The following is an 8367-nucleotide window of genomic DNA, read 5'->3' on the forward strand; positions in this document are numbered from 1 at the left end:
TATTCTCCACCAACACCATAATTCAAAGGCATGAATTTTTCTTCAGTCTTCCTTATTCATTGTCCAGCTTTTGTATACACATGAGGTGATAGAAAACACCATGGCTTGGGTCAGGCGCACCTTAACCCTTAAAGTGACATCTTTGCTTTGTAATACTTTAAAGAGATCTTTTGCAGCAGATTTACCCAATGCACTGCATTGTTTGTTTCTTGACTACTGCTTCCATGGACGTTGATTGTGGAGCCAAGTAAAATGAAATCCTTGACAACTTCAATCTTTTCTCTGTTTATCATGATGTTGCTTATTGGTCCAGTTGGGAGGAATTTTGTTTTCTTTATATTGAGGTGTGATCCATACTGAAGGCTGTGGTCTTTTATCTTCATCAGTAGATGCTTCAAGTCCTCTTCACGCTCAGCAAGCAAATTTGTGTCATCGGCATAACGTAGGTTGTTGATGAGTCTTCCTCCAATCCTGATGCCCCTTTCTTCTTCATATAGTCTAGCTTCTCAGATTATTTGCTCAGCATACAGATTGACTAAATCTAGTGAAAGGATACAACCCTGACACACACCTTTCCTGACTTTAAACCATGCAGTATCCACTTGTTCTGTCCGAACAACTGTCTCTTGGTCTATGTACTGGTTCCTCATGAGCACAATGAAGTATTCTGGAATTCCCATTCTTCACAATGTTATCCATAATTTGTTATGATCTACACAGTCAAATGCCTTTGCATAGTCAGTAAAACACAAGTAAACATCTTTCTGGTATTCTCTGCTTTCAGCCAAAATCCATCTGACATCAGCAGTGATGTCCTTTGTTTCACGTCCTCTTCTGAATCTGGCTTGAATTTCTGGCAGTTCCTTGTCAATGTACTGCTGCAGCCCCTTTTGAATGATCTCCAGAAAAATTTTACTTGTGTGTGATATTGTTCGATAATTTCCACATTCTATTGGATCACCTTTCTTTGGAATAGGTATAAATACAAATCTCTTCCAGTCGGTTGGCCAGGTAGCTGTCTTCCAAATTTCTTGGCATAGATAAGTGAGCACTTCCAGCACTGCATCCATTTGTTAAAACATCTCAGTTGGTATTCTGTCAATTCCTGGAGCCTTGTGTTTCTCCAGTGTCTTCAGAGCAGCTGGGACTTCTTCCTTCAGTACAACCGAAAATTAGCCATTGAAAACCGTATGGATCACAGCCAAATATTATCTGTTAGAGTGCTGGAAGATTAGCCCCCTAGGTTGGAAGGCACTACACAATGATCACAACAATGGACTCAAACACGCCAATGATCATGAAGATGGCACAGGACCATGCCCAGGAATGGCTAATTCCTACTGATAGTGTTAGGCTTTACACCTCCCCCATCCCTTACAATAAATTAGCACACTTCAAAGAGGCAAAACAAATAGTAGCTCTGAATACAGGAACTCCTAATAAAAATTGGGAAGGGAGAGGCAGTAGAGAGGGTGCTGAATGAATGAACGTGCTTCAGGTCCAGCATGATGGTACTTCTCCTCTGCCACACTTCTGGCTACTGAAAACCCAATATCCCAGCTTGCCATCCTGGTTTTCCAAGGCCCTCCGCATGCAGGCCTCAGCTTGCCTATCTCTCCTTTCCTTATGTCTTAGTTATCTAGTGCTGTTGTAACAGAAATACCACATGTGGGTAGTTTTAAAGAACAGAAATTTATTTTCTCACAACTTAGATGGCTGGAAGTCTGAATTCAGGGCACTGGCTCTAGGGAAAGGCTCTCTTCCTGTTGTCTCTAGGGAAAGATTTCTTTCAGTTTCTATAGACCCGGCCTTCCTTGATTCCTTGGTGATCTCCACATGGCACATATCTTCCCCTTCTTTTATGCTTGCTTCTCGGTGCCTAATCTGGTCTTGTTATAGCTCGGAAGTGATTAGGTTTAAGACATACCCTACACTGATATGGCCTCATTAACATAACAAAGAAAAGACTACTCCTAAATGAGGTTGCATCACATATTTTGGTGGGGGTGGGGCACAATTCAATCTGTAACACCTTCCTTTCCCTTCTTTCCCATCTTCCCCTGCCTCTGCAGATTGTTTTCGTCAAGGTCCCACGTGTCATGCTCAGGCTGCTCTCCAAGCCTCTGTGCGCGCGGTGAGCACATTTGCACTCTCTTCTTCATCTTCACTGGTTCAGTTTCCACCCAAGACACTTTGTAGGCTTCGCTGATAGCTGTATTGCTCACTGGACATTCAATTCTATATTGCGTTGAAGTATATACTCATTCTATGCTTTCGAGTTTTGTCCTCCCAAGAAGACTGTTAGCCTTTCTGAGGGTTGGGACTGTGGCTCAGTTTCTCCTTTTCCTGCATCACACCAGGAAAGGGGAGAGAAATAGCTAACATTTTTTAAAGGCTCACTATAGACATTTAATTCTCACTACAACCCATTGGGGATCATTTTTTACAGATAAGGAGACCGAAGTACAGGTTCTCACAGGTAGCCCAGGTTGTTCTGGCTCCCAATCCCATGCTTTACCCCCCTACCATGCGCTAGACACATAGCAGGTGCTCAGTAAAAACCTATTGACTTGACTACTCAGAAAAGGTTTTGAAAACAAGTCAGGCCCTTTCAGAACCTTGTTTCAGTTGTCTTGATGTTTTGACTTGTAATGGGAAGAGAGAAAATGTGCTCCAGTTTCATCAAGTGGGGAGGGCAAAGAAGACTATTGACAAATCATCTCGGGCTGCAAAGGTTCCCCACTGCTTGTTACAGAAAGCCTTGCTCAGCCTGTCCTATTTCCTTGCTTCTCTCTCTCTTCTGAAGGAGTACGATACGCAGAGCCATTGATGAGGGACAGGGGGAGTGAATTAAATCACCTTCTGCAAAGTTAGCCTGAAACATAGACAAGTGCCTCCCTGGAATGAATGATTCAAGAGCATTACCTCCCTCTGAGCTGGCTCAGTGCCAGAATTTTCCACAAAGTATTTGGGTTAAGATTATTGACAGGTGTTAATATGAAAGTGCTATGTCAGTTTGGTAACCCATTAAGTTGCTATCAGCCACTTATATAATGGCATGAATTAGACTGACCGACTGGTAGTTGGCAGAGTGCAATAGAGCAACAGAGTCACAGAGTAAAGCGATCAGTCCAGAGCACAGGAGAACTAGCCTGGAAGAGGTGAGATAGAGACCAGGAAATAGTATTCTGGTTGGCTACAGCAATGTGTCTCAGACTTTAAACCAAAAAAAAAAAAAAGTTGCATGGAGTTGATTCTAACTCACGGTGACCACACGTGTGTCAGAGTAGAGCTGTGCTCAACAGGGTTTTCAACGGCTGATTTTTCAGAAGTAGATCACCAGGTCTTTCTTCTGAGGCACCTCTAGGTGAACTCAAACCTCCAACCTTTTGGTAACTGAGTGCATTAACCATTTGCACCACCTAGGGACTCTTTTCAGACTTTTAGGTACACAGAGATCACCGGGGAATCTTGTTAAAATGCAGATTCAGCCTCAGTAGGTCTGGGTGGGCCCTGAGATTCTTTATTTCAAACAAGCTCCCACATGATGCTGATGTTACTTGTCCATGGACCCCCACCCCCACTCTGAGTAGTGAGGAGCTGAGGGCTCTGAGCAGCTCAGTGAGGGAAGGTAGGGGGTGCTATGGGGAAGGGGTGGAAGCTGCTACAGACCCACGTGATTTCCTCCATTGTCTTTGAGGGACTCCAGACTTCTTATGCTCTTGGGCCCTTTATCTCGCTTTGAAGCTGACTCATGTTTCAAATACTGTACTTGCCAAAAGGCCTCCCTCCCTTGATCCCAAGGCCCTTTAAAAAGGTCTGCTCCTCCAACTCCATGGCCGTTTATGCCAGCTTTCCCTGCAGGCCATTCTGGATGCCAAAGGGGATTAGGGTTTTGGGAAACTTCAGTAGCAAATAATAATTCAACCTCATCATGCCCTCCAGTGCTTACCACCCAAGCAAAGCAACTGGGGAAGATTTATTGGGCAATCAGAGCCCAAGAGTATTTTGCTAATGGTGCCCCTAGTAACCTCTACTCTGCCCTTCCACTGCTGCCTGTTTCTGGAGAGTCCGAGGCTGTAGCTGCGGCTGCAGAAGCTTCCTCTGTCCTCTCTCTGGGTGGCCGGGTCCTTTCTTGCCTAGTCTGCTCAACAGCTTAACAGATGCCCTCACCTGGGAGACACAGTGGGGGCTGTTTGTCTAGGGGAGGAGGCTCTGACCTTCCCACAGTGTTCTGGCTGCCAGAAGCAATTTGAGACCGATCCTCTCCTACTCCCTCCAGCCCTCAGCGCCCTCCATAAAACCGAGCAGGTTATTTTAGCCTCTTGGTGCCCCAGAATGATGGTAACCAGGGTGGATGAGCATCTGATAAGGCAGCAGAGCCGATCTCTAGGGATGAGGTGGGAGCAGATTGCCACGTGGTGAGGGACTGGGGGCTAGCACTCTGCTTGGCTTCACTCTTCTGATCCCTGAGACTAGACAGGGCCTGGGAACTCAGAGAGGTTGTGCCACAAGGAAAACCGCTTTCTTCTAGAATTACTGACGAGGTCTTCTCTGATGGACACTTTCCTGGTCATTATTTGGGACTACTCAGACTCGGACCACTGAGTAGGGAGTAAGTCACTGAGGCAAGGAGGGATTCATATGTGGTCTGAGGCATGTGCTGCCCCTGTCGCTCCCATGGAGGCAGGAGAACCAGGGAAGCCATCCTGGTGTTTTCACAGCTAATTAGGGTAAATGGCTACCCCAGGCATGTGGGGAAGGGAGGGCAGACCCCTCTGGACCACCATGCAGCACACTGGTGCCTGAAGAGCTGTCAGCAAGGACAAAGCCTTTTATTCCACCCATACACATATCCTGGTCCCCACTCCAGGGTACCAGGAGAGGAATTAGGGGAAATAGAAGACATAAAACAGGGTGAGTTGGAGAGAAAGAAATGTCCAGAAACAGGAGGCACTGTGGCATTCCTATTTAAACATTCACAAATGTGGATGGTAAGAGACCTTAAGCCTCATTTTAGAAGTGAGGAAACTGAGGCTCAGAGAATCTGTGACTCATCTAAAATCACGTTAGTGACCACGTTGGAACTTTAACCCAGGTCTGTCAATGTGTAGGTCAGTTTTGTTTCTATCTCCTTAAATAGAGTGATTTTTGCTATAAATTATTTTAACATTAAAAAATACAGAGGTAATTATTATGATTAGATTTGTTTCTTGTATTTTTCTAAAAAAAATAAAATGTGACCTGCATAGCTGAAGCCCCCTTACTAGTATTTGATTTCTATGATACCTCAGTGGAAACATATATATATATATGTTGCCATCTAGCCACTACTGACTCATGCCTGCAGGCGGTACTGTGTCTAGTTTTCAAATAAAAAGTAGACAAGAGTTGTAGGAATTCCCTATCTGTAAAATTAGAAGATTGGGCTGGATGCTGTTTACCATGATATTATTATTGTAAATATAATTATACTATATATTATTACGTTAGCAGCAGGAACTTTTAAAAATGAAATTTTACATGGATCCCAAATACAGTAAGGTTGATCTGCTGCCACTGAAGCAGAAGAAGGAGCTGGAGCCTCCCCTTTTTGCCTCTTAGTTCCCGGTGGTGGTCGCACCCTCTTAGTTTTTTAGAATGTAGTTTGAAAACCACTAAACAAGAGAGCCTTTTCAACTCTGCCTCCCTTTGAGACTGGTACATTCAGGATGGAAGCCTTCATGGAAGAACCAATAAAACCAATCCCTTTGCTGTTGAGTCAATTCCTCCTCATAGGAGGTGGGTCTTTATAGCGGCCTTGGCACATTGAGAGGATTGGAGTAGGTGGAGAGGAAGACGGAAGGCATGCCCAGTAAGAGAAGTAGCCTGAACTGCCATACAGAAGAGTTTATACACTCCAGGCTATTCAGCTACGGAGGGTTTGGAACAGAGAAAAGTGACATCATCAAATTTGTGTTTTAGAAAGACAGTGCTGATGGAAGTGAAGAAAGGTTGCTTGAGGAGAATCAGGAGGCCAGTTACAAGGCTGACCCAGGGCAATGAGAGTGAGCGTAGAGAAGATGGGCCTATGCAGGAGCTATTGCAAAGAAATAGGGTGGTAGGGCAGCTATGAGTGTGGGCTTTGGGCTCTCAGAGGCCAGAGTTTAAATCCCAGTTCCAGTTCTGTCACTTACAAGGTTCATGACCTTGGGTAAACCAGTTCACCTACCCTGGTAAACAGGAGTAACAATGCCTGTCATGCAGAATTATCCTGAGGATTACATGGGGTCGAGTATGTAAAGCACTAGGTTCAGTGCCCTGACCAAGGTCAACATTCAAGAGTTCCATCCAGCATCATCCTTGATGCCCCTAAGGGCCAGACAGGAATACTGGCCTTCCACCAGCTCACCTTGGAAAAGCTTTGCCAGTGGTCACATCATCTTATCTGTGAATGCTTGAGGAGCAAGAAGAGATTTGTGTGAAGAAGTAAATTTCTACCTAAATAGAATTATTGGTTGAATTCTGGATATACTAGTTCTGGATACACAGCTGTCCTGAAAGTTGGGACAACTTTTGATGCCCTCCATAGAGGGGGAGCCTCTCAGGGGGAAAAGAACCAGCCATTCTGGGAGCAGAGCTTTCTGCAGATGGTGTAGTACCAAAGCCAAGCCCTGGTCTGTGTGCTCCCTCCCTGCAACTTCTATAGAGGAGTGGTCAGGTGAAAACAAATGGCAAGGCCATCATCAAAGGACCACTGCAGGCCTAGAGGCTGGTGTGGACGGCACCAGAGTGTCTCTAGCTGCTCTGGTGACAGTGGGCATATGTGTAGGCCGAGACTGGTAGTTAGGGATTGATTTTTATGCACTTCCACCTCCGACAATTTTAATCTTCCTGAGTGGAGCCTGTCCTCATCTTATTTCCCCTCCAAGTCACTGCCCAGATTCTACTTCTTGCCATCCTTGGGGCGAGCCTACAACTGCATTACACCTTGGCCCACCCTGGGATCCTTGGCCCTGCTCTGTAGATAGGCTATTTTTAGGTCTGGAGAATTTTACTCCATTGTGTAGGAGAATACAAAGGTCAAAAAGTTGCATCACCTCATTTCTTCACCGCTAGGATAAGAGATGCTACTAAAGGGTCATAATAATGGGATTCCATCAGAGGATGAGAGGTTATTAGTTCCATAGTCTGAAAGGATGCTGATAAGAGACGAAATCGACCTCTCCGATAGAGGTCTTATGCCACAATGGTGTCTTTATTGTCCATTTTTATTTGTTGCCTCAGAGATGATAATGCAACCTTTAGAGGCAGTGTGAAAGGTAGCAGTCTCTGAGTTACTTTCTTTAGATTTATGGGATATTAGATTCCTGGAAGCCGCCTACTTGCCCCATGGGTGAGGACTAGGAGGAGAGACTGCGAACACATTGAACTTCCAGCTTCCACAACTGCCCCATTTCTCACTGTAGACCCTGCTGTCATAAGGAACTATCGAGATAATACATCAGGAGATGACAAGCAAGTCAATTGTCCTGAGGCAGGATAACCTTCAAGAAGGAGGTATAAGACAGCTGAGGCTGACTTTTCAAAAGCATTTCCATCCTTGTATCTTGCCTGATGCACATTACACCCTGTGATGAAGAGAAACTGACTTAGTTTTTCAAGCTGGAGTTGGCTGGAGAGTGCTATGGAGCTATAAAGATGTGATTCTGAGCTGCCAGTAGCTGTGTTCCTGGCCATGGTTTTGGCCAGCTGAGGTAAACGTAGCTGACCATGGAGATAAACAGAGATGAGAGGTGGATGGGGAGCAACTTGATGGGTTTGAGTCCTGGTTTCAGCTATCCTTAGGCCAGCTCCACCTTAAGTCTTCCTGCCATTCAGTTTTGTGGGCCAAGAAATTGCCTTGAATTTTTTTTTTTTTTTAATGAGTTTGTCAAGGATTTCATTTTACTTGGCTCCACAATCAAAGCCCATGGAAACAGCAGTTAAGAAATCAAACTATGCATTGCGTTGGGCGGATCTGCTGCAAACAATGTCTTTAAACTGTTAAAAAGCAAAGATATCACTTTAAATTGCACCTGACCTAAGTTGTGCCTGACCCAAGCCATGGTGTTTTCAATCACCTCATATGCATGTGAAGGCTGGACAATGAATAAGGAAAACCAAAGAAAAATTGATGCCTTTGAATTATGGTGCTGGCAAAGAATATTGAATATATCATGGACTGCCAAAAGAACGAACAAATCTGTCTTTGAAGAAGTACAACCAGAATGCTCCTTAGAGGCAGCATGGCGAGACTTTGTCTCACATACTTTGGACATGTTATCAGGAGGGACCAGTCCCTGGAGAAGGACATCATGCTTGGTAAAGTAGAGGGTCAGTGAAAAA

The sequence above is a fragment of the Trichechus manatus genome, unplaced genomic scaffold, assembly GCF_000243295.1.
Source record: "Trichechus manatus latirostris isolate Lorelei unplaced genomic scaffold, TriManLat1.0 scaffold00090, whole genome shotgun sequence".
Lineage (NCBI taxonomy): Eukaryota > Metazoa > Chordata > Mammalia > Sirenia > Trichechidae > Trichechus > Trichechus manatus.